The 26716-nt window shown below is 46.5% G+C and overlaps 1 protein-coding gene across 1 annotated transcript in view; it reads left to right on the plus strand.

The window, feature by feature from the left end:
• LOC114642422 (uncharacterized) overlaps positions 1 to 26716 on the plus strand; it is a 217128-nt gene that overhangs the window by 145654 nt on the left and 44758 nt on the right. The gene's annotated exons all lie outside the window — the stretch shown is intronic.

Here is a 26716-nt window from a genome sequence, read left to right on the forward strand (position 1 = left end):
TCCTAAATATCATAAACTACAAGATACAGGGAGAATGGGCAGCACATATCATTGAGGGGCAAGAGAGAAGATTTAGACCAAGTTTGTAACCGAACAGAGCTTTGTAACACCTGAACAGTTCCAGCACACAAGGGATGTCAGTCAGAGGGTTACCTGTCATTAGAGGAGGATGTCGTTGGCATTCAAAGATATTATATGACTGGAATGTGAACATTGTCATAGGAGTTAGGAGCTGGGAGTCACGGATGGCAATTGTGAGCGGTTCAAGAGATAAGTTGAAGAGTAAAAGGTGACAAAGGGCAGCCCTGCCTAGCTCCCCTACTAATGGAGAAGAGATATGAGACATTTGAATTAGATAGGAGAACTGCAGAGGGGGAGCAGTAAAGAGTTTTCACCAGATTTATACAACTTGGACCAAAGCTTATTTGCCAAATCATAAAATCAAAATCCTTTTCAGCCTTCAAGGAAAGGAGCACAGCAGGGCTGAGTTAGTGACATGCAGAAGTCTTCTCACATTATCACATTCATTCATTGATGGGATGAACACGGGGTGGAGTGGCGGCTCTGAGGCTAGCGATCTGCGTCAGCACTCAGAGGAATCCTGCAAACACCACAAGTGACTCCACTCTGGTGGGCTCTTCAGCGAGACCCTTAACCTGCAACTGCTCCGTCCGGGTGTGACGTTAATCTGCAAGGAGGGAAAACTGGGGGTTTGGGGGCAGGATTGGCACTCGAGCCACCGAAAAAAACCTCCCAGTGTGCCAGTGTGCTGCTGAGGTGTCACCCGCTGCACGGCTGAGGACAAAACTACCAAGTGATGACTTTGTGTGAAGAATAATTAGAGTGAACACAATTACATGTGAAATGAATCATCTGAGTCAAAGTAATTCATTTAAAAATATATTACATGTTATCACTAAATAAGTCTGTGTGTGCTTTTACATTTCAGGCCTTCATCTCTCGAGCCCTGGGGTGGTGGACAGTCGGTCATCAGATCAGCCGTTTGGATGAAAGTCAATTTGATTTATTGGATTGTTTAGCAGCGGTGGGTCTGAATCTCGTTTATCTGTCCGACACACACACACAGCACAGGAGCGCTGGGGGGCCGACACACCCGTCCACGTCCTAAAGCCCCCAGAGTGCCATAGAGCGGGGGTGTCCCACTCCGGGGGGTCCTGGGGGGCTGCAGGTTTTCATTTTAAGTTTTTGATGTTCACTTCATTTCCCTTCATTTAAATTGCAGGTTTCTCTTTTTTTACGTTTCTGTCCTCTGATTGTCTCTTTTTACCTTAAATGGCAGCCAAATAAACTCCAAGCAGTTTGTTAATTTAAATTTGATTCTTGTTGTTAATTAAACTCGTTCTTGAATTCCGTGGCCTGTTGCTGCTCTCATTCTGCCACAGCAGACATTTATAAAACTGGTGATTTTCTTTTTTCTAAGAACAAAATCAAAATGTTTTGGTGACCTGAGAGACCAACCTTATTGAGATCTTCACCTTCTTTATTTTCAACATTTTGCTTGTCTGCTTATTAATGAAAAGAAAAAACATTTGAGGGTCCGAGTCTTAATATCAAGTCAATTAAGGCTGGAGACGTTAATGAGCAGTAAAAATGGAGCACAGGGTTAGAATGAAAACCAGCAGCCACCGCGACCCTCCAGGATGGCAGTTGGACACCACAGGGGGACCCTTTGTGGCTTCTAAAAGTGCCACCCACATGAAGGCTTCAGAATGATCCTTTATGTCATTTGGCTCTGCAACCGGATTAGTAAACCCCCCTCAGTAGATGTTAACACATTTGTGAAATCCCAGTGGGTTCCTGATTTTTAGGGGGGTCTCGCTGCACATAACCACATGGCCCACTTCAGGTTTTCTACATCTGCAGGTAGCCCACCATACAGTCAAGATTTTTCATTTTTCTACATATTAGAAATTTTTCCAAAGCCCAAAGATCCAACTTCATCTGCAGAGACCTCTTCTCAGTTCGAAGAATGGCGGCTTGTCAAGCAAGGAGTCCAAGAGGACCCAAAGGACCCATCAAGGTGCGTTTATAGGAGCGTAGGTGACAGCACTGGATGGGACGCCATTGACTAGCGGCGCTCACACACACACACATACACACGCATCAAGGCTGTCGTTCGTGTTTTAGGTTGGAGGAAACTTGACGTGCACACGAGGGGGATGAGAGGGGCGATCGGGAGTCGAAGAGCGCAGAAGAAAGACGCGGGCAGTGAACTGATACCGGAATACGGAAAATAAACGACACAGGCGACCACCTAGGGCGTCATCACCCGAGAAGCGCGCGCTCCAATAAAATCTGCTGTACGTACACAAAGACTGGACACCGAGGTGGACCCCAGCCGGTCGTCCAGTAAGTCAGCTAATACTGAAACCCCGAGGGGCGCCGTCAGTCCACCCTGCCTTGCAGGCCCGGTCTTAGGTATTATGGGGCCCTAGGCGAAAGGGGGGTCCAGGGGCCCCCTTAAGGGAAGCTCTGTGAAATGCGTGAAAATTAGACCAAGGAGTCTATCCGGGGCCCCCCGGACGCCGGGGCCCTAGGCGGTCGCCTACTTCGCCTATGCCTAAGGCCGGGCATGATTGGGACAAATAATGCTGTAGTATATTTAAGTATATATGACAATTGCTCACTCGGACAATTTGTTTTGGGGGCCCCCAAGAAGGCGGGGGCCCTAAGCTATAGCTTGTGTAGCTTATACGTAAATCCTGCACTGCCGCCTTGGGCTCCAAATGGGCTTCGAACGGGACTGACGGAGAGGTGGAGAGAAAGCAGACCTCGTGTGTCGTCTGAATCGAGGCGTTGGGGGCTGTCATGTGCCACACAGACCATGGCAGCGGAGTTCAGTTCACCTTTCACGTCAGAAGCCCCGTCGTGTCCGTGAAGCGGAGCCAAACTGTCAGTCACTTCACATTACGGGCGCGGCGTGTGAATCCAGCGAGTCACCGACACACGAGGGGGCGCACTGTGGGAGACATGATCTGCAAAAAAAGGAATGCAAATTAAAATTATAAACTGAACATGTAATCTTTCTTTCGGAATTTCATTTTTCATTTGCATTTTATAATTTTAAATTTCATTCCCTTTTTTTGCAGAAAATGAGAGTCAAACGCCGTGAGCTGCCAGTCGGGAGGTGTGGCACGCTGCTATTTTATTTTCTTATTTTATTTTATTTTTCCTTTGGCACATCCAAACACACACCAGACCGGCCCACCCTGCTCCTCCAGTTTTCTGTTACACCGAAAGTGAAAGTGAACAGTCGGTTCGTAGCCTCGGCCAGACATGTGTCTCCTGCTGTCTCTTCTGCTTGGGACTTCAGGTTAGTCTCGACCCCCGTGTTAGAGGTGGGATATGTGTGTGTGTGTGTGTGTGTGTGTGAGAGAGAGTAAAGCAGACGCTCTGAAACTACAGAAATCAGAGCCGAAACAGACGGGATTACATTTTGATGAGATGGCCGAATAGCCGACTGGTAACGGGGAAGAAGAGAAGTAAAAAATAATAAAAATAAAAAAGGTCTGGTGAATGGATGGCACGAAAGGAACGACTGGCTCCGAGGAAATTCGTGAAGTGTGTGTCTGAAATAATGAGGACTCCATGATATGTTTGATTAAAATACCAAAGGAGCTTTATTATCACTTAGACTTTCACCCCCTAAATAAAAAAGGGTGTAGCAAAGAAAAGTGTAAAGCTTATCATTGTGAAGTCTGTCCGCTTCTCCATTTACTGCACTAACGTGTAGTCCTCCTCCAGCACTGCCCTTCCTTAGCACTTTTAATGTACCGGACACGCCATCAGTGCGGCCGACAGACGTGCAGAGTCCCTCAGATGTGCCATTAATGACCTGTTAGGTGACGTTAATCCTAAATAACTCGGGGGTCTGTCACTGGAGGTCTGCAGCAGGACACTTGTCAGTTCAGTTTGATTGACTTCATACAGACGTCTGGACCTGACATACAACATCACCACCATCTCTGCTCACCTCCAGTATTTATAAATAAACATTTCAGATTAACCCACAACAGAGTCACAATGAATATAAAGTCACCAGTAAGCGCTGCTATCTGAGAAGATACCACAGGTGACTGAGCTAAACTGAGCAAAGTTGAAATGCAGGAATAGAGTCAGGGTTGGTGTGACTAAGCCAGGAGACCCTCAGCACTGCGCTGAATTCACACCAAACATTCATTCCTTCCTTTTCCCCCTCTTGTGTGAAGTGAGGTCTTGGCGGCTACAGCCTTAGTAGTGAGGCCCAAACCTCCTTTACCCCAACCACACTTGCCAGCTGACACTATGGGATCCCAAGTCATTCTCAGGCCATCTGGGACATATAATCCTGTCAGTGAGCCCTGGGTCTTCCCTGGGGGTCTCCTACCAGCTGGTGGAGCTTATAAACCCCCCACAGGGAGGTGTTCCTATCAAACACCTGAACCACCTCAATTGGCTTATCTCAATGCGAAGATCCGAGGCACTACTCCGAGTCTCTCCATTGGATGTCTGCCCTTCGCACCTCATCTCTAAGGGAGAGCCCAGCCACCCTGTGGAGAATCCTCGTTTTTGTACCCACAATCTCATTCCTTCAGTTATTACCCAAAGCTCATGACCAGAGGTGAGGGTAGGGATGTGGACTGAGTGGTAAATCGAGAGCTTGACCTTCTTACTCAGCTTCTGCTTCCCAACTACAGATTGGTATAATGATCACTTAACTGTGCTCTCCATCCCAATCCATCTGTGGATCTCACCAACCCTTCTCTCCCTCACTCAGGAACAAGACCCCGAGGTACTTAAACTTCTACCTTTGAAGGAGTAACTCACCTCCTGCTTGGAGAAGACAATCCACCTTCATCCTACTGATTTGGAGGTGCTGATCCTCATCCCAGTCACTTCACACTCTGTCACAAACTGTCACAATACCTGCTAAAGTTCACAGCTCGATGAAGACAACTGGACCAAGTCACCTGCAAAAAGCAGTGACGCAATTCTAAGGTCACCCAACTGGACCCCCTCCTCTTGTCGGCTCTGCCCATTTATTTGATTCATGAAAACCACAAACAGGACGGGAGACAAAGCACAGCCCTGGTGGAGTCCTACCCTACCTGGAAATGGTGCTGATGTTTGTCCAAGTATGTGGACACAGCTCTCACTGTGATTATACAGGGACTGAATAGCCTTTATTAGGGGTCCTGAAGCCCCATACCCCCACAGCATCAAACACCTTCGCTAAGTCCACAAAACCATGTAGACAAACTGGACGAACTCCCATAGCCCCTCCAGAATCCTCATGAGCCTGGATGGAATCTGCATCGCTGCTCCTGGATCTGAAGTTCCACGGCTGGGCAGAGTCTCCTTTCCAGTACCCTGGTATAAGCTTTTCCAGTTAGGCTGAGGAGTGTGATCTGCTGATCATTGGAGCACACCCTCCTGTCCTCTTTTTTTAAAAATGGGGACCACTCCAGGGGGACAACTCCCAATGACCTTGTGACACTGAACAGGCGTGTCAGCCATAACAGTCCAACAATGTCTAGACCCTTCGGCATTTCTGGGCAGATCTCACCCACCACGGGGGCTTTGCCACTGCAGTAACCCCCGCCCCCCCACCAATCAACTTCTGGCTCTGCCTCCTCCTCCTCCTCAGAGGGTTAGCTTTGGGTTTGTATGCAGGCACACTGGCTCTCCAAATAAAATATTTGTTAAGCACCCCCTGCATTCATCACTACCATATCTTAATACATAATTCGTCTGCCTCCTCACTCACTCACATCCGTCCGAAGCCGAATGCGCAGCTGCCTGAAAAACCTTACGAGACTGACATCCACCCCCAACATCGCGGCAGGCAGCGGATTTACGGCTGCAAAAATTCAAAGAGAAAGGCGACTTCTATTAAAGCTCTAGAGGCCTGGAAGGCAATTTCGACTACAGCTCGAGGCCTAATTACGCATTCATTCAATACACCTATATCAGGTTTGTTGTGCTTATACTTATTAGTATTCCATATTGTACTGGAACATTCATCATTCAATATTATACTATAGGCCTGGAAAATTCATCAACTAACAGTACAAGCCTGTACAGTAATGAGTAAAGCGGACTACAATCATTACAAAACAACTTCTTCGTCACTTAGCATTTGTTCTTCATACACTGCTGACACAAACTCATGCCTGTTTCATTTTTCGTTGTCAAAACGTTGTCTAGTTTATTAATAAATACTCTAAAAAGTGTTTTTTACAAGCCGATAAAAGGATCCTAAAAATCATTTTTCAAAACCATATTATAAATCTGCCTCAAAATCTGCATTAAAATAAATTAAAAATGCAAATAAATAAAGCTGAAGTAAATGTAAATTAAAATAGAATATTCTTTTTGAATCAAAAACTCTGTTAAAATGTAAACCTTTAATAAATCGATTATCTAACTATATCTGAAATTAGTACAAATGAGGTGCTAAAAACACATCTAAAATACGAAGGATATGTGGGTTAGCGGTGGGACCCTGAAGAACAATTTTTAACCTCAGGGCCGCAGTTCAATTATTCCGATTAGGGTTAGGCTTAGGGTTAGGGATTAGGGGAGTAGAGTGACGTTCAGCCATAGCCTGGTGAACAGACGTGGTGTGTGTGAAACAAGCACTCCTCACACCATCACAGCAACACCGATGACTGACATTGCTCAAGGTCAAGGAGCCAGGGGGGTTCTTCAGAGTGATACCATAGAGCCCCATCCACATGAAGGTTCCAGAAAGAGGCTCTGAAACAGGCTGCATGTCGTGAATAACCAGGACTAGACGGTAACAGATTCCAATGGCTCGTGATTTTAAAAGTGCAGCACAGGCTCAGCCCCGGATTTCTTCATCTGTGATGTGCTGCTAGTTAGCCCACCATACATTCAAAGTTTCTTTTTTCCCCCACATGTTAGTGTAATAAGTGTAGAAGTTTAATATGTCACTGTGCTCTGTGCAAGTATATTTTATAAATCTGCCTTTTTCTACTCACATCCACAGTGGACACAGGTTTAGCACAGGGTTTCACCATTTAAGAACTGCTAGGCAAAGCATAAGACAAGACAGATAAAGACAGCTGGGGAAACGTGCAGTCAGACTGATGGCCACTGTGTACTATTTCTGTGTGTCAATGTCAGCATGAAACTCTACCCTCATTGCCTTGTTGGGATTGATATGATTCACCTAAGTGGGGGCCTGCACATGAAGAAAGAGTATAAAGCCTTGGAACATTGCCCGGCCCACCTTTGTAGCCGACGGACGGATGGGAGATAATGTCAATCCTTCTAACACATGGCAGACTCTACACATCGGGCTCCCACTACTGAAGGTCTTGTCATGGCTTCCTTCATCTGTTATGCCATGTAAGCCGTCATTAAAGAAAGCGAAGTTATTTCTCCTATGTGATTTCTTACCGCCGTATCACTAAGGTAGGGGTATCACCTTTTAATATCATATCTGTATAGATTGGGGTTATGTAACACGCCACAATTACTAAAGAACTCATTCCAACAAGGCAGCTAGCGCCCCCTGCTGGGTACAGATAGAAAGTTTTTCAAAACACAAAGAACCAACTTCATGTGCAGAGAACCCGTCACAGAATGAAGTGGCGCTTGGTCAAGCAATGGCCCTAAGGGGAACCACAAACCCAGTAAAGAACCATAAAGTGCCATTAAAGAACACGCAGAGTGGGCTGAGCAGGGTGGGGGTTGGGGGGGGGGGGGGGGGGGTCTTTAAATTCTGGAAGTCCCATCATTACAAATCTGTAAAAACTGGGATTCATCAGCAGTCATGGGCCCCTAGGCTACTCTTTGTGGGCCCCCCTGTTGTAGAGGATATAGACAGCCCCACGTAGTCATAATGCTTTACCAGAAAAAGAAATGATTTAATGTCACATGGAATAGCGAGCTGGAAATATTACAGATTTGAAATTCCCCCAGTCGGGCGCACTAGCAGACGGCAACATCCGCAGAAAGACCCTGACAGCCTTTACTGTAAATAGCAACTCCACAGGTAGAAGGCATTAATGGCGGATCTGCAAGTTAATAACCGCTTTTAGCTTTCTAAACCAACAGGTGCAGTAACGACAGCAGTTTACAGGCCATACTATACTACTGAGACAAAATCAAACATATCAAATAAAACAAAGAAGAGCCATAAAAATACAATTTAATTCAATTCAATTCAATTCAATTTTATTTGTCATTCAGCAGAACATCCAAGATGTGCTGCAGAATAAAAATACGATGCACAAGACATTAATAAAAACACATAGTTAAAATCAGCCTACAATAAAATACTAAAATGCTTCATTTAAAAGACGAACAGCAGTAGGAAAAAAACTGTTTTTAAACCTGGTAGTTCTACATTTCAGGCTGCGGTACCTTCTGCTTGAGGGCATGAGGGAAAAGAGTTCAGAGGCAGGATAAGTAGGGTCTCTAGAAATCCGCACAGCTCTGGCCAGACAGCGTTGTTTTGCCAAATCTTGTACATTAGGCAACGGGGCTCCAATGATCCTCTCCGCAGCCCTCACCACTTTCCTCAGTGCTTTCCAGTCCGAAGTGCTGCAGCTCTCCTGCCACAGAGAACTGCTGCTGGTTAGCACGCTCTCTATGGTCCCTCTGTAAAAAGTGGTGAGGACTGACTTACTGAGATGGGCCCTCTTTAGCCTCCGCAGAAAGATCAAGCGCTGGTGAGCTTTCTTGATGACGGAGGAGGGACCAGGTGAGGTTGTTCGTCACATCAACTCCCAGGAACTTAGTAGACTTGCACAATTTCCACAGCAGTGTTCTTAATGTAGACCGGGATGTGTATCAGCTGTTTCTTCCTGAAGTCGATCACCAGTTCTTTTGTTTTTTCAACATTCAGTATCAGATTGTTTTTATCACACCATTCCACAAATGACTTCACCTCCTCTCTGTAATCCCCCTCCCCGTCACCTTGAATGAGACCCACCACTGTTGTGTCGTCCGCATACTTAATAATTTGGTTTGTGCTGAACTTGGCACAACAATCGTGGGTCATGAGCGTGAAGAGGAGGGGACTTAGAACACACCCCTGTGGAGAACCCATGCTCAAGGAGATGGTATCTGATTTATTCCAGTAACACCAAGTAATAACACAACAGCAGCACAATCAAATACACGTTTTCCTGCCTTTAGAAGATGTTCTTCCTTGTTTTCCTGAAGGAGAAGTCCTTGATGACGCTGGTAAGATCCAGTTTGCACAAAATATCATTTTCAATGGACATCAGAGACAGGTGACTCAGTCTGTTTTGTCCCATTGTGGATCTCAGTCTGTCTCAGTTTTGAAAATGAACGCTCCCCATAGCATTCGTGACAGGCACAGTCCTAAATATCTGGAGTGGCATATCAACATTTGGATAAACGGACTGTAATTGTCTTCCTCGTATAAGTTGCATCAGTGACCTTGCAGAGATGTCCTTGTTTTCTTTAATAAATTGTCCGAATTGTCCAATTTCGTCCACAGATCACCTGCATATTTCTTCTGAAGATTAGCCACTCCACATTTCTAAGATCTTCTACAGAGATGGATGGAATATTGTTCAAAAATCCAAATGTCTGCTCAGTGTCTTTGTAGGAGTGATACCTCCAGTCCAGTTCGGCGACGAGTCGGTCTGTGACGGCGATAAAACGGTTGTTTTGAACTTGTCTTGGCCTGATCGCTCACAGTCAGGTTCAGTGGATTCATCTGCTTGTTTTTTCTGTTTTCTGTGCCTCTGTGTGTCCACTTTGTAGTGCTGGACACAGTTGGTGACATGTTCTTTGCAGCACTCTCAAAGCTGTCAAAATCATCTCACAGGCTGGCTACATAATTCATAACTCAATGAGCTGATGAGATCAACAGCGTTACGTAAATCTAAATCAACTGCCTGCAGAGCAGTGCCAGTCTTGTCAAAGCATTGCAGTAGGCGGTGCCACATGTCACACATAAAGGAAGTCTCTAGTTTGTCCATCTTCATATAGAGTGTCCTGGCTTCATCCCGAGCAGTAAGGGTTTGGTTTGGGTCATCAGCTAACTTTGGCAGTGACTGGCGTAGTTCTGATGATGATTCTTTTATTGCCAGTGCAGATCCCTAGCCTCAGAGCCACCACTCCGCTACCGTGCGGATCAGCATTTTGTTGCTGACTGGATGAAGATTCGACAGGCTTGAAATAGCCAATCAGTTTAGAGATTTTCTTTAGCAGTTCTTGGTTACGCTGTTCTTTCATTTGTTGTGCTTTTCATTTTTGTGCTCCGCTGTCATATTTTCTTTCTGGAATTTTGCTGCTATGCTGTTCAGTTACCCAGAATAACACAGTCGGGTGGTATGAACTCAACACAAAAGGAACTTTAAGCAGGTCACATCTACCCAATCAGCTGTTTAAATTTAAAATGTTTCTTATTGGCCAATGGGTGTCAGGGAGGCGGTTTTATTTTAGTAAATTAAAAGAATAATTAAAAATAGTGTGGCCAATCCCAGGCCCCTGCACACGTGGGGCTCCTAGGCTGCGGCCTGTTCATCAGACCAACTAATGTTAATCTGGTCCTCCAGCCTGTGGTGTTTGTGCCTCTTGGTCCATTACAATTACTGCTTCTTTGTCACTGCTGTGCTTTAATGTAACGACTGGATTCTTAAACAAAGTGATTCCACATCCACACTAACAGTTCAACTCAGCTATGAAAGTCCAAACGCTAAAATGACCGCAGACACAGACGATGTAGTGGTTTGTTCACATTGAGAACATCTGAATCAGTGGAAACATCTCTGAAATGAAGACAGTTTATCACTAAAGTGCAGCAGCCAGTAAATGATTTGTCTTTTGTGCTTGTGTGCAGCATTCAAACTGTCAAATACGCACTTTAGACGCAGACAGGCAAGTGACATAAGTGACATGGACAGCAACTCCTCTCGTGTTGGACTATGGTGTCCGTCTGTGAATGGTGACCAGCCAGGGAATGGGACTTTGTAATGAGCAGCATCCAATCAGGGATGAGCCACATAAGAATACAAGCCAATCCGAGCGCACTTGGAGTTTTTAAAATTCTACGTTTTTACTCGTCGACAGTGCAAAGCCAAGCCACCATTTTCAGAAGTATATGACACTGGAAATCGTTTTCAAAAGTCTCCATTCTAGGGGTTTAGAAATTTTTAGGGCAGTGTGGACGAGAGGTGAAAGCAGAGACGGACTGATGTGAGTGTTTTTAAATGGAAACAACGTGGTGCAGACGTTACCTTATTTTGGATGTCTTAGCCCAAAGTGACAAGATACCACGAGACGGCCACATTTCTGGCATCCATATTGTCCTGAGCTGCTGGTTATCTTGCTGCCCTCTGTCCCCCCTTTCACCAGCGGCCTGTTTCTGACCAAAGCTGTGCCATGTCTTTAGCTGGTGGTCCATTCTCAATGGTCCCGTAATGCCAGCAGGTCATAGTGGTGTGTCTGCCCTCGTTTGTAACCCTCGCTCATTTCTCCACTGTTACTGTCCTACCTGCTTTAATCTGCTGTATGGACATCTCTGTTTGATGTTCCAAATGGACATCAGAAGTCTGATGAGGTACATTGAGATACACAGAGGGTCATCATTATGTGCCTGTCCACCCACTAAGGTCCTCTGATTCTGGCCATCTTGTTGTGCCCCACACTAATCTACACTCCATGGGTGACAGCAGGGCCTTCAGCTGTATAGCGCCCAGACTCTGGAATGACCTACCGAAATTAATCAGGTCAGCTGACTCCATGAATTCTTTTAAAACTCATCTGTTCAGTTTGTTTTTTAGCTCTACTTGACTTTATTACCCTTCTCTCAGTTTACTTCTCTGTCAAGATGCTCATGTGACCTGTGTGTGTGTGTGAGACCATCAATTATGGTGTCTGTTAGGCTTTATCGCTATATAAATGCAAAAAATTATTATTATTATTATTATTTATCTGTGAATTCACTGTCATAATCTTTATTTATCTGGTTTGTACAACGCTATATACTGTATACCCTGCCGTTCTTCTTATATTCTATAAGTGCCTTGAGCATGGGAAAGGCGCTATATAAATAAAATGTATTATTATTATTATTATTATACCTTTCAATTAAAGGCTGATGGCCTTCACTTTGCCGTTCTTCTCCTCTGTTTGTGCCTTCAGTGCTGAGGCTCTTTTAGTCAAAGTGTCTGAAGACCTAAAGGTGACGATTGACCAGCAGACTTTCTAGTCCATAGCTTTAGCCTCTAAGCTGTGCTGCTTGTTCCCAGTGTTCCTCAGATGTCCCTCCTTGATGTTTCAGGGTCACAGGCAGGAGTCACCATGTTGACATCACAGAGAGAAGTCGTTGCTCTACGGGACTCCGACGTCATACTTCCTTGTAGCTTTTCTGTCTCTCCGGGCACAATGGACCTCAAAGTGCTGACCGTTTCCTGGACTCACTATGGCTTCGTGATTGCCAAGTTTGAGAAAGGAGAGGTGACGGCGAGAGAAGAGGCCACTCTGTCTGAACAAAACATCAGAGAAGGAAATGCCTCCCTGCTCCTGACATCCATCGTGAAGCGAGACGAGGGGCAGTACGAGTGTGAGGTTAAACATGCAAGGCAGGAAGGAGCGGCCACCATGGCTCTGATCATCCAATGTAAGTGACGTTCCTCTGACAAAGCTGTCACATCAGTGTTCTACATTTCAGATCACAAAGGCACAAATGAGGTCCTCATTCCTTGGTGGTTTTCTTTCTCTTTGTCTCCTCAGTGCCTCCTGAAGTCCTCCTACTGCCCGAGTCGGTTCATCTGCTAACTGAGCAACATCTGACCTGCTCTGCCAAGAACTTCTATCCCAAAAAAATCAATTTCATGTGGATGAGGAGCGGAGAGGCCATTACACCTTTTAATACCACAGAGTCACAGCGGAACCCCGATGGCACATACAACTCACTGAGTGTTTACCGCTTTACACCCATCAGCCGGGACCACCTGACCTGTGAGGTGCAGCATGAGGGTCTGAAGGAGCCGCTGAGGAGATCTGTCACATGTGAGTAGAGCCACCGACCTCTGAGGGGATCAGTGGGACTTTCTGAAGGCCGGAGTGAAGATCCTAATTCTAATTCTAATTCTAATTCTGCTGCCCTCTCTTGGTCCTCAGGTGCCTTTTATAGCAGAACATTTAAACATCCATCACTACTCACAATCCATGGCTGCTCTTCTTAATCAGAAACATGGGGATGGTTTGTTGTTTTGTTTTGCTGTCAAAATAGACCCCCAAACAAAGAACATATATATATATATATATATATATATATATATATATATATATATATATATATATATATATATATATATATATATATACTGTATTTATAAAGCTCAGAAAAAATATATAAGGAAAAAACATTTTTAAAGAGCACACACTGTCCATTACACATTCTGACAGCAGCTCTGTGCAGTGCGTCTCCACTGTTGAGGTGGTCCATTCAGACTTTATGGACCTGACCCTCCTGAGATGTATGGAGAACTCCTGCTGAGGTGAACGTTCAGCTCGTTCTGAACAAAGACATCAGATGGTAGTCACCTCCAGTGAGCCCTCACCACCCATTGGGTCTGTCCAGATATGTCCATTCTATCCATCTGAACAAACTGACCACCCCGTGGTGAGTAGTGACAGCTCAGCATGTCTCTGCACTTGAGCGTTTAGAATCAGATGAAATGACTACTGTGGTAACTGACCCGGACACAGACAGGCAGACATCGTTAGTTCACCCAGCACACGTTTATTTACAATATATACAGAATAAAGTGACACACACAACCCCAAAACTCCCCTAAAGTCCAGGCCTCACAAAGCCTCTCTTTCTCTGGTCCGCCTGCACTCCTCTCCTCCCGAGCTCCGTCTTGTTTCCTCCCGACTCCAGCTATCGAATGGAGGGAGGCGACCCCTTCTATAACCACCCAGATGTGCTCCAGGTGCCTCCCGATTAACTTCTGCTGACACTCCAGGTGTCCCTGGTCTTCTTCCCCCAGCACTTCCAGGTGTGGTGAAAGTGTTGAGGGCTAAGGCTCCTCAGGCATTGGGGCGCCCCTTGGTGGTGGCCATGGGCCCCTATAAGGTTGAGTCTTCTAAGCTCTGTTCCTGTGGTCCCCAAAGCCACCAGGGCGGTCTCCCCCTTGTGGTCTGGAGGAGGCGTAAGCCCCCCTCTGGTCCTCCTGGGCATCCCGGCTGGGTACCACCCCCAGCCACTCGCCATACTACAGAGTCGGCCATTGTCTTTTGATCAGCCTTGAGATCCAACAATCCTTGACAAACATAGAAATCCAATTAAAAATTGCCACTTGAGCTCTGGTTTGTCTGCTGTCACTCACAATGTCACTCCTTCAGTATCTCCATCATTCCCTACGTGAGCGTTGATGTCTCCAGGTGTGTCTCCACATTCAGTAGATGGTACCATTCTGAGCACCACAGCCAACCTCTCTAAACAGGCTGAACACTCTGAATAGTCGTAAGGTTCAGAAACACAAGCAGAAGCCAGTGCTGCTGTAAGAGGACTCCTGTCACAACCAGAGGGGACATGGAGGAAGTCACGTCAATGTGTACCCTCAAGAGACTGGACTTGAATTCCCACCAGCCACTGTTCCTCCCTGAGACCATGTAGCTGTCTCTCTGGCTCCTCTGCTTTTCTAACCACTTCTCTAAGGAGTTCATCTGATGAAGAACAGGAGACTGAGCAGCAGCATAGAGTGGGATAGACAGTGAAGACCACAAGGCTGCACATTGAGCAGACCAGGACTCTATGGGATTAATGGCTTCTGTGTGACTGTCTGGGCCACACACATGAGTACGAGTGAAGGGCTTTGAGGTGGCATCACCATGAAAGGGGCTACTTGTTAACTGATGAGGGAGGGAGACGTCTACTGCTGTGAGACGCAGACTTACTGATTCAGACTTGGGTGGTTATGGTAGAAATTAACGGATTAATTAAAGAAACAACTCATCCTGTAGGAGGACAAGTTTGATAAAACCCTTCAGAGTCAGTAATCAGGCAGGAGAAAGTGAGCCCACCTGTGTCATTTATTTACCTGAAGATGGAGGAGCATCCATCACAGCAGTCTGTTACATTGTGGCCAGTGTGTACAGTGTGTACAGTGAGTTTGTATAACAGCGCTGAGTTAGAGCTTTCATGTCAAACTCTGACTGGTTAAAAGACAGCAGCTGTTTCAGCACAGAGCACAAGCAGCCTGAGATACAAGTCGTTCTCCATTGTAGCCTCGTTCTTCTGCTCTTATTCTGTTATGAGCCAACTAGCAAGTCTTACCGGGCGCGTGGAGGAACCTGACGACAGCTTGTGTCCTGAGCCGTCCTTCTGGAACATTCTGTGTATTTAGTTACTTGACCATTTCAGCTTTCTCTTTATAACATTTCTAAAACAAATGTTTATATGCAAGGGCGGCACGGTGGCGCTGCTGCCTCGCAGTTAGGAGATCTGCGGACCTGGGTTCGATTCCCGGGTCCTCCCTGCGTGGAGTTTGCATGTTCTCCCCGTGTCTGCGTGGGTTTCCTCCGGGCACTCCGGTTTCCTCCCACATTCCAAAGACGTGCAGGTTAGGTGGATTGGCGATTCTAAATTGGCCCTGGTGTGTGGGTGTGTTTGTGTGTGTCCTGCGGTGGGTTGGCACCCTGCTCAGGATTGTTTCCTGCCTTGTGCCCTGTGTTGGCTGGGATTGGCTCCAGCAGACCCCCGTGACCCTGTGTTCGGATTCAGCGGGTTGGAAAATGGATGGATGGATGTTTATATGCAGTATGTCAATGTGCAGTGACAACCAAAATACTTAACTGTTGTTACCTCTGAATTATTCTGTCACAGGTACAAAGTAACCCACTCCAGTAATCTGATTACGTTACTCAGTAATGAAGTTGTGTAATGCGTTAAAGTCTCACGTCTTGTCCTCAGTTTGTAGCTCCTGACTGAACTAACTTTTCACTATTACATTAAAAATGTGTTTCATAAGTAAATAACAGAAATGCCATAAACGTCTTGAAGGTCAGCTGTTCTGTCTCACATAATATTTGAGGAGGGAGCAGAATGAACTGAATTTGACAAAGCTGTCAGATCTGGACTGGAGCGACGTCTTATTTTAGGACATTACTGTACTGGGCTTAGATATGTCTTTACTAAGGAAAGAGAGATTTTGAGTTCTTGTGAACAGTGTCTAAGATCACAGTCTCCTGCTCTGACATGGACAGACTCTGGATGTGAACGTTCAGGCCTTGTGATGATGTCATACAATGTCTATAAAGCTTCATCCTGAGTCTGCAGAGGGAGAAGAACAAATGGCTCTAAATATCGTGTGCTGCAGTTCCCAAAGTAGAAAGAACAGTCAGCCTTTAACTGAAAGGTACGACCGATGAGGAGGACAGGATTCTGGTGTTGTGTCAGTGTCTGTGCACCAGGACTGTTTCTGATTAAAGAGCATCTTCTCATGTAGCGCAGTGAGGTCTATGGAGGTCCTCCATTTTACTTCTCAAGTGATTGCATATCAAGGGGAGTGTCGTGAGAGTGTCAGCTTCCCTTGGATGAGCAGGCGCTGTAATCGTCTGCCACTAATCCCATTGGGATTAATAAAGTATCTATCTATCTATCTATCTATCTATCTATCTATCTATCTATCTATCTATCTATCTATCTATCTATCTATCTATCTATCTATCTATCTATCTATCTATCTATCTATCTATCTATCTATCTATCTATCTATCTATTCCACACTTCCCACATCTCCACTTCAGATGGTGATGATTTCTGATGATGCAACCCATCTCAGATCAGCCCTGCAGCAATTGTGGTGGAGCCCAAAGTGCCTCACCAAACTGAAGGTTCAATACGAGAAGCTCTTCAATGTGTACACGTGATGTGAGCATCCACAGACTTGACTCAAAAACCACAAGAAAGCCAGAAAATGAACAATAAAACATTAAATGTGACTGAGAGAGTGAGCCGTGATGTTCCACACTGAGGAGCACCATCTTAATGAAAAGGCAAAACATTCAAGTAAATTTGTAAATGGAGACTCTAATCCAGAAGAGAGTTAGATACCCTAGGAATGAAAACTCCAGAAGAAGAGATTTACACCTCAGGGTAAGCTCAGGAGAAATTCATAAAAAGCTCAAATCGTAACAAAGAGGACTCCTTAGTAATTAGTAACGGAGGACTCTCTTTGGGTGACCACCCCACTCTGAGGGGCCCATCACAGACATGGAAGGCAGTTTGTCTGTTTGTGGCCTCATGGATGCCCAGTGGACCCCCAAAGCTGCTGGTTTAAGTCCCTTCTGACACTCGCTGTTTGATCCTCAGCACATCACTTAACCAGCAGTGAGAGATACAAACGTCGTCATCTTCACAGTGCGGAGGTTTACATGTAAAGCTCCTCCGGTTGTTTTATTCCTTACAAAGGCGCTATATAGAAGACAGAGTCTGACTGTGTGTTGTGCTGATTTGTGTCTCCTCCTGTGACTGACCAGTAGCATGAGTGTTACCAGTCATGTGACAGGGGCTGTGGTGACCCTAATTGAACAATCTGGAGACGACAGATAATCATGTCGGGGTCCCAAAGTGGTCCTCATGTGACTCCTGTCTTGTGTTCTCTTGTACAGACGAGGGACTGACTGGCGGAGAGGTGGCAGTCATCGTGATTGCAGCCATCACCTTCCTTCTCCTCCTCCTCACTGTCTTCTGGTTCTTCACAGGTGAGTCTGCTGTGATCTCCACTGCCTGTCCTGTTGTGTGTTACAGTTGAGTCGCTGGTTTTTGATTCTCAAAGGTGCAGCTATAGCAGTAATGGAGGCCTCAAACTAACACCCGTAGACACTCGTGTGAGAAGATCAAACAGCAGTAGTGGTAGGAGCAGAATTAAGAGAAAGTACGTTGTGTGTTGAGTTCCACTGATAGTCAAACTGCTGGTCTTCATTCTCTTCATGTTCATTGATAAGCAAACTGGCAGGTGAACACAGTGCCCTCTGCTGGTGTCTGCTGAGCTGCCATTCAGTGAGCCTGGTGAGGTCGGTCACTTTTACTAAATGAGATTTTATTAAAGTTTCTGACCGAATCAGATGGTTTGAAGACTGAGACCCCTGCTGGTGAAGATGGAAGTCTCGGGCCTCATCAATGTGCTGTGCCCTCAGGTCACACTGCAGCCTACCATATTGGCCCTCACTGCCTTTGTCCTTTGTCCCCTACAGTCCACCTTCAAGCTCACAGAGTCATTTATGGTCACTGCTGGCTGTGCCTCTCAAGTCCTTTGCTATGTGATGTGGCCTGACCAGCGGTGGTGGTGGTGACCACAGTTTAACGTCCTCAGCACTTGATGTGACCCTGAGGGCAGCTTCAGGTAGAAAATAAATGAAAGAAAACTGAAAGATAGAGAAAAGAAACTGAGCAAGAAAATGGAAGAGGTGTGGAAACAGAGAAATAAATGAAACAGTAAGTGACAGTAAAGTTGGGACAGATGAGGCCTCACTGCAGGACACTGGACTGTAAAACGCAAATCAATTTGTCATCGTTGTCACTTCCTTATTTATAAGTTCATAAGTTGTTTTGCCTGCCTGATATAAAGTCATCCCTGATGGAGGATCACAGGAATCGTGGGGTGGAGGGGTCCTGTCATCGGATTGGCTGGCCCAGCGCTGACTCACCTGTGGAACGGCCAATGGGGGAGGCCGCTTGATGGATGAGGTCTCCAGGACTCTAAAGAAATCCAAATCTTCTTATGTGATATCATCTACTGTTAAATTCTACTCCGTACTTCTACAATTTGTATTTTTATACTGTATTGAGGATTTGTTCTGTTCTGTCTATTGTGTTGTATTGACCCCCCCCCTTTCTCTTTTGACACCCACTGCACGCCTAACCTACATGATCAGGGGTCTCTCTCTTTGAACTGCCTTTCCGGAGGTTTCTTCTATTTTTCCCTACAAGGTTTTCTTGGGAGTTTTTCCTTCTGTTCTTAGAGAGTCGATGCTGGGGGGCTGACAAGAGGCAGGGAGGGTCTGTTAAAGCCCATTGTGGCACTTCTTGTGTGATTATGGGCTATAAAAAAATAAATGGTATTGTATTGTATTTAGTTTTTTGTTACCAAGTCACACAAGTCACCTCCTTAAGATGTTTCCTGGACATTACTGACCACGTCACTCTGCTCGGCTGGTCACTTCTGTCACCTGCTCTCTCTTTCTCTGTTTCAGTGTCCCTGTCACCTCTCATCCCCCTCAAGCTGGTCCAGGGTGACCTTGGGTCAGTGAAGTGCACCCTCACAGGCTGGAGACTTGGACTGGTCACTCAGCAGTGGTTTATCAATGACCAGGAGGTCAAACTTGACAATCAGCAGAGAGACTGTGAGGACATTGCCTCAGTGCCCCTAAATAGCCCCTCTGGTTACCATCTGAAGACAGACCCTCCTAAGGAAGGCTTCTTTAGGACAGAGACCCCCGTGACCCTGCAGTTTACACCGACACGAGCTGACCACGAGAGGGCAGTGTGCAGGTGTCGTGTCCGTCATCGGCTCACCCGGAGGAGCGTGGAGCGCACTGTCACATTACCATACATATCCAGTAAGTGACCTCCTGCTTGGCCAGTCCAGCTCACTGTCCCCGACTCCATTTTGTCACTCACTGTTGTCTCTCCTGTCCCTGATCTCCAGTTCGTCCTCAACTCTCAGACACCGAGAACGTCTCTCAGGACTCGGACACCGACGTGAAGCTGCAGGTCAGAGCTGATGAGTTTCACCCCAAAGACATCAACTTCATGTGGTCAGTGGGAGGCAGAGAAGTCACCTCAGAGTCAGTGAACCCCCCAGAAATCACAGATAACAGTGATGGGACCTTCAGCACAGTGAGTGTCTGCTCTGTCCCACTGTCTGTGGTCCAGGAGCCTGGGTTCAAGGCCTCAGTGGTCATTGAGCACGAATCTGTGGGAAAGGTGGAGAAGACGGTGACCGGTGACACACCAGGTAAGTCCACCACTCCACTGGTGTAAAGTGCACCACATGGCTGCTGTTTTAGTGTCACACTTTGAAGTTGGATTTTAGAATGTTGTTGGCAAAGCAGAGGTGACAGAGCAGTGAAGTGACACAGCAGTGAAGTGACAGAGCAGTGAGGTGACAGTGTAGTGATGTGACAGGGTATTAAAGTAACAGGGCAGTGAAGTGACACAGAAGTGAAGTGATGGAGCAATGAAGTGACAGTGTAGTGACGTGACAGGGCAATGAAGTGACAGAGCAGTGAAGTGACAGAGGAGTGAGTTGACAGAGCAGTGAGGTGACAGAAAAGTGAAGTGACAGTGTAGTGAGGTGACAGACCAGTGAAGTGACACAGCAGTGAAGTGACAGAGCAGTGAGGTGACAGTGCAGAGAAGTGACAGAGCAGTGAAGTGACAGAGCAGTAAAGTGACACAGAAGTGAAGTGACAGAGCAGTGAGGTGACAGACAAGTGAAGTGACAGTGTAGTGAGGTGACAGACCAGTGAAGTGACACAGCAGTGAAGTGACAGAGCAGTGAGGTGACAAGGCAGTGAGGTGACAGTGCAGAGAAGTGACAGTGTGGTGAGGTGACAGACAAGTGATGTGACAGGGTAGTAAAGTAACAGGGCAGTGAAGTGACACAGAAGTGAAGTGACAGAGCAGTGAGGTGACAGAAAAGTGAAGTGACAGTGTAGTGAAGTGACAGAGCAGTAAAGTGACACAGAAGTGAAGTGACAGAGCAGTGAGGTGACAGACCAGTGAAGTGACACAGCAGTGAAGTGACAGAGCAGTAAAGTGACACAGAAGTGAAGTGACTGAGCTGTGAGGTGACAGAAAAGTGAAGTGACAGTGTAGTGAAGTGACAGTGTAGTGATGTGACAGGGTAGTAAAGTAACAGGGCAGTGAAGTGACACAGAAGTGAAGTGATGGAGCAATGAGGTGACAGTGTAGTGATGTGACAGGGCAATGAAGTGACAGAGCAGTGAGGTGACAGGGCAGTGAAGTGACAGGGCAGTGAGGTGACAGGGCAGTGAAGTGACACAGAAGTGAAGTGATGGAGCAATGAGGTGACAGTGTAGTGATGTGACAGGGCAATGAAGTGACAGAGCAGTGAGGTGACAGGGCAGTGAAGTGACACAGAAGTGAAGTGATGGAGCAATGAGGTGACAGTGTAGTGATGTGACAGGGCAATGAAGTGACAGAGCAGTGAGGTGACAGACCAGTGAAGTGACACTGCACTGAAGTGACAGAGCAGTGAGGTGACAGAGAAGTGAAGTGACACAGAAGTGAAGTGACAGAGCAGTGGAGTGACAGAGCAGTAAAGTGACACAGAAGTGAAGTGACAGAGCAGTGAGGTGACAGAAAAGTGAAGTGACAGTGTAGTGAAGTGACAGTGTAGTGAGGTTACAGACCAGTGAAGGGACAGAGCAGTGAGGTGACAGTGCAGAGAAGTGACAGAGCAGTGAAGTGACAGAGCAGTCAAGTGACACAGAAGTGAAGTGACAGAGCAGTGTGGTGACAGACCAGTGAAGTGACACAGCAGTGAAGTGACACAGCAGTGAGGTAACAGAGAAGTGAAGTGACAGAGCAGTGAGGTGACAAGGCAGTGAGGTGACAGTGCAGAGAAGTGACAGTGTAGTGAGGTGACAGACAAGTGAAGTGACAGGGCAGTGAAGTGACAGAGCAGTGAAGTTACAGTGTAGTGATGTGACAGGGCAATGAAGTGACAGAGCAGTGAGGTGACAGAGCAGTGAGGTGACAGGGCAGTGAAGTGACACAGACGTGAAGTGACGGAGCAATGAAGTGACTGTGTAGTGATGTAACAGGGCAATGAAGTGACAGAGCAGTGAATTGACAGAGCAGTGAAGTGACAGAGCAGTGAAGTGACACAGTAGTGAAGTGACAGAGCAGTGAGGTGACAGTGCAGAGAAGTGACAGGGCAGTGAATTGACAGAGCAATGAGGTGACAGAGCAGTGATGTGACCACTAAATGAACGATCAGCAGGGGAGTCAGAGGGTCTGAGGGGGGAACAATCAGCAGAAAAAGGGAGTTAGGTGACATGTGAGGTCAGCGGCCATAGTGGCCATTAAAGGAACGTCACAGTGAGGTCAGGCCATCGAGGTCACAGTCCAGTCTGATCTGTAGGAGGAAGCTGTGGAGACTCGATGAGCCAAACGAGCGCCGACCCTCCATTGAGTGACTGCTGACAGGGTCAGGCCTATTCAGGGTGTAATGGAGGACCAACGCAGGGCAGAATGCCAGCTCATCAGTGGGCACAACTGCAGCCAAACTCACTCTGACCCAATTTATAGTCACTGATTGACCGAATGTGCAGGTCTGTGGAATGTGAGGGGGGGATTGCAGAATCTGCGGGGATATAAAAAAGCAGGCGGACACGGGTAGGACTGGGAAACTCAATACAGGAATTTGAACCTGGGACTGTGGAGCTGTGAGGCAGCTGTGCCAATGACTGTGCAAATGACTGTGCCACTGTTGGGACAAACACAACACTGAGGTTTATATTCTGTTGACTGATGGACACCAGGGTAAGGTGGTCTTTACCTTGTATGTCCCTCTTGATCTTTCAGTGTCTTTGTTTCGGATTTAAGTTTTGATATGAGACACTGAAGAAGTGGCCTCACTGGAGTGTAGGTGGCACAGCAGTTAGTGCTGCAGACTCACAGCTAACTGGCTCTGTTCTTTGATGTTCTCCTCACGTCTCCCTGTTTTTCTGTGATCAGATCAGAGACTTTGGCCAACAGCAGGAGTCTCCCATTTGAGGACTGGAGTCCCATTCAGGGCTGGCTCTGCCACTCACTGGGATCGTCTCTGGCCCTTGAGACCCTAAACTCCACTAAGTGATGTTGAAAGTGGCTGGCTGGCTGTTTGGAGTCCTACACTGACACGTCTGAGAGCTTTGACAGAGCTTTGACAGTTTGGAGAACGTCTCTGCCTCACATGACATCAGACTGGCATTGACCCTCACAGAAACTTGTTAGGCTAAACTGACATAAATATTAGAAAGTTTGTCACCACACAGAGAACCTCAGACAGCTGGTGCAGGTGACAAGTAGTGTGGTGAACAGAAGGACTTCAGGACCTTCAGATTTGGACTTGATGTTATGTTGGAGAAATGAAGTGAAATGAGGTCTGTGAGCTTGTTGGGCTGAGAGGGTGAAAGGCCAGTTGTCATCAAAGTCATTGTAGTGACAACATGAGCTAAGGATGTGACCAGAGAAGTGCCAGCCATGAAGGTTATGATTCTGAAATACGACTCAAGTCATAAAGAGATGAATTGGGGTGATGAAGGAGGATGTCAGGTTATATAGCGCCCCCCAGTGTGTGGAGTGCAAGTGCAGGGCTGTGTAACACACTAGTGAGGCCTCACCTGGAGGACTTTGTACAGGTTTGGTGTTCATATTAAAAAAGTCAAAGCCGAGCTAGAAGACGTCCAGAGGATGGCAACTGTGAAGACTACGGAGAGCAAGTGATGAAGATGAAGACGATGGGCTGAAGAACTGGAAAATGTGAAAGGAGTCAGTGCAGTGGATTTGGGCTTTTACTGTAAAATGAGTTGTTCATCAACACACAGAATGGACGTTTCTTACAGAAATCGTGGAGTGTTTTAATTCACAGAGGACCCCTTGAAATAAACGAGTAAGTAGTGTGGCAGAACGTTAGGGACCTCCACGTCTTAACTGGCTGATATTCCACAAACGTTAAATAAACAGATGATGATAAATGAGAAGACTTGCTGTATCCGCTGAGATGTTTGGTTGTTGAGGCTCAGGCTGTGATTTCTGTTAACCTCTTCATTCACACCAAGCACTGAGTCGATGACTGAAGACACCAAACTGAAATCCAAGTCAAGTGTCATTAGCGCCATCAGCGAGGGCACAGAGAGAGAAACGTGGGTCAGAAAAAGGCAGAGATCGAGACCACTGAGTCGTCTAAATACAAGAGACCAGGAGACGAAAGGACAAAGTCAAACAGCAGGAGATCAGAAATAAAATAAATCACAAGAACGAAGGCAGAGGAGAGTTGTGGGGTCCTAAAGTCACATATCATGGCATCTCTTTAAATGGCCTTTCAGCTCATTGCCAGTTCAGACGTCATCAGCGCTGCGTCTCCTGCTGAATGCTGGGATGTCTCTGTGGATACGGGAGACGTGAATAACACAAAGTAACGGCTCTCATCAGGGTCTAAAATGGGGTCATGGTAAAAAAAACAAAAAATTAATAAATAATAAATAAATAATCAGCTTTAAAATGAGGCGTTAATATAGAAAGTGATGGAACATTCAGAATCCTGAATCTAGAAGACCCCCAAACCAAGTAAAGGTCGTGGTTAGGCTTAGGGTTATGACAAAGGCCATGAAGAATAAACCAAAGTATCAGCCATGACGCGCTAATCCCCTTCACAGTACGTTTGATTTCACAAAAGTCGTTTAGTGCACTGAGGAGTCGCCTCACTTGGCCTCTCATTACACTCCAGCTGCACTTTATCATCTCGTCTTTAGAAGTTTCATCCTGGTACCCCCAAGTCCTCCGTTACCCTAACACATGAGCTGAGATGGCCTGACGTGTGTGTGTGTGTGTGTGTGTGTGTGTGTGTGTGTGTGTGTAAGTGTGCTCTGCAGTGGACTGGCCATCTCCATGGTGTTTGTCCTGCTCTCTCGTGTTTAAGGTCAGAGGTCCTTTTGTCTTTGGACTTTCTCCTCTTCTCTTCTCTTAAATTAAAACTTTAGTCTTTATGTCTGATCCTCCATTCATCTTCTGTGTTCTCATACAAAGACTCTCTGAGGAAATGATGAAGGATCACATTGGTGACAGCAGAGATGAATCATATCAGGCTGTTTGATGATCGTCGGCTGTGTTGGCCATGGGAACCTGCAGAAGGTTTAAACAAAATCAGATTGATGGCTTCATTGGAGTTGATCAGAGTCAGACTTGAAGGGCCTACGACTTTCTGACAATCGAGAGAATCAGCAGAGTGAGGACATCTTAGACCCCTCACCGTGTCTGAGGTTCATTCAGCTGAAGGGTCTCTTTACTGATGAGAAGTCTTTTGGTTCCTCAGTTTCTGTATTGACCTGTGTTAGACTCGAGTGTCACGTGGACAACTGTATAGTCACGTTTCACGTCAGCATTAGACCTGAGGATTACTTGGGCTGTAAAAGTGCTAACAGCGTCAGTCCTGAGTGTCACTCGGTCAGTGGTGTAGGTGCATCTTAAGTAAGTGTTAGGCGCAGGAGTGACCTTGGCAATGGTGTCAGTGCATCTTCATTATAACATAATGACGTCTGGTGAGAAACGTTCTTCAACAGCCCAAGTGCTGCACACTGTTAATGGTAATAGGGGGCCGTGATGTGGAGGACCCTCTCCTCAGCAGTGATGACAAAGTGAATGTGTCTTTGGGTAGTGACATTGAAACAGACAATGAAACTGAAATTGATTGTGATGAATCTGAAAGTGACTGACCAGTCCTGTCTGTTTACAGGTATTGATGGGCGCCCCCTGCTGTCCGACATTGAAATGCTCAGCTTTACTAAGGTGGGTGAGCTCTGCACCCTGAGCTGCACCATCTCCAGGTTTTTCCCCAAAGCTCTCATGGTGACGTGGCTGAGGGTCCGAGCAGAGGGTGGACATCAGCCTGTAACTGCAGGGTCAGCTGAGTGGAAAGCCACAGTGACCCCCAGCCACCCAGAGAGGAGGAATAACACGTATGAGGTGACCTCTGAGGTGCAGTTCACTCCTAACAGTCTCAGTGAAGTGGAGGAGATGACGTACATCTGTAGGGTGGGACACGGGACCCTCATGGGGAAGACCAAAGAGAAGAAGTCCGGCAAATTGGAGTTAGCAGGTGAGACTGGTGTACTCAGTGCAGGATTTACATATAAGCTACACAAACTATAGCTTAGGGCCCCCGCCTTCTTGGGGGCCCCCAAAACAAATTGTCAGAGTGAGCAATTGTCATATATACTTAAATATACTACAGCATTATTTGTCCCAATCAGGCCCGGCCTTAGGCATAGGCGAAGTAGGTGACCGCCTAGGGCCCCGGCTACCGGGGGGCCCCGGATCGACTCCTTGGTCTAATTTTCACGCATTTCACAGAGCTTCCAGGGGGGCCCTGGACCCCCCTTTCGCCTAGGGCCCCATAATACCTAAGACCGGGACTGGGTGTACTCAGTGGCTGGTCCCAGTAAGACTGGCTGACTGTGGTAGAACTTCTTGTTTCAAGTTTTCTTTCTTTTCCTGAATTGTTTTTACATTTTTCATTTTATTACTTATCAGAAATGCCAAAGTGTCTTCTGCTGCCCTAACTGAGACTGTGATGTCAAATTCAATCCTTTATTTTGTAGTCTGAAGCAAAGCCTCAGTGTTGGCCGCCATCTCTGCCACTTCTCACAATCTTGTCTTCTGCTCTTCCAGCTGATAGCGGGCGTCCCCAAGTCTCTGATGTGCAGATTCACTTCACTGAGTTTCGTCAGCTCTGCACCCTGACCTGCGCCGTCTCGGACTTTTACCCCAAAGACATCAATGTGACCTGGATGAGGAGACACAAGAGAACACAGAAGACTGTGGAGACAAAGACAAGGGAGTGGAGGGCCGCAGTGAGTCAGTGTGGGCCTGTATTGAGGGGTAACAAATTCTCACTGGTGTCTCAGGCCACATTCACCCCTGAGACCCTGAGTGACCTGGAGGACATGGAGTTCATCTGCA

This window comes from Erpetoichthys calabaricus, chromosome 12, assembly GCF_900747795.2.
Source record: "Erpetoichthys calabaricus chromosome 12, fErpCal1.3, whole genome shotgun sequence".
NCBI classification, from domain to species: Eukaryota; Metazoa; Chordata; class Cladistia; order Polypteriformes; family Polypteridae; genus Erpetoichthys; species Erpetoichthys calabaricus.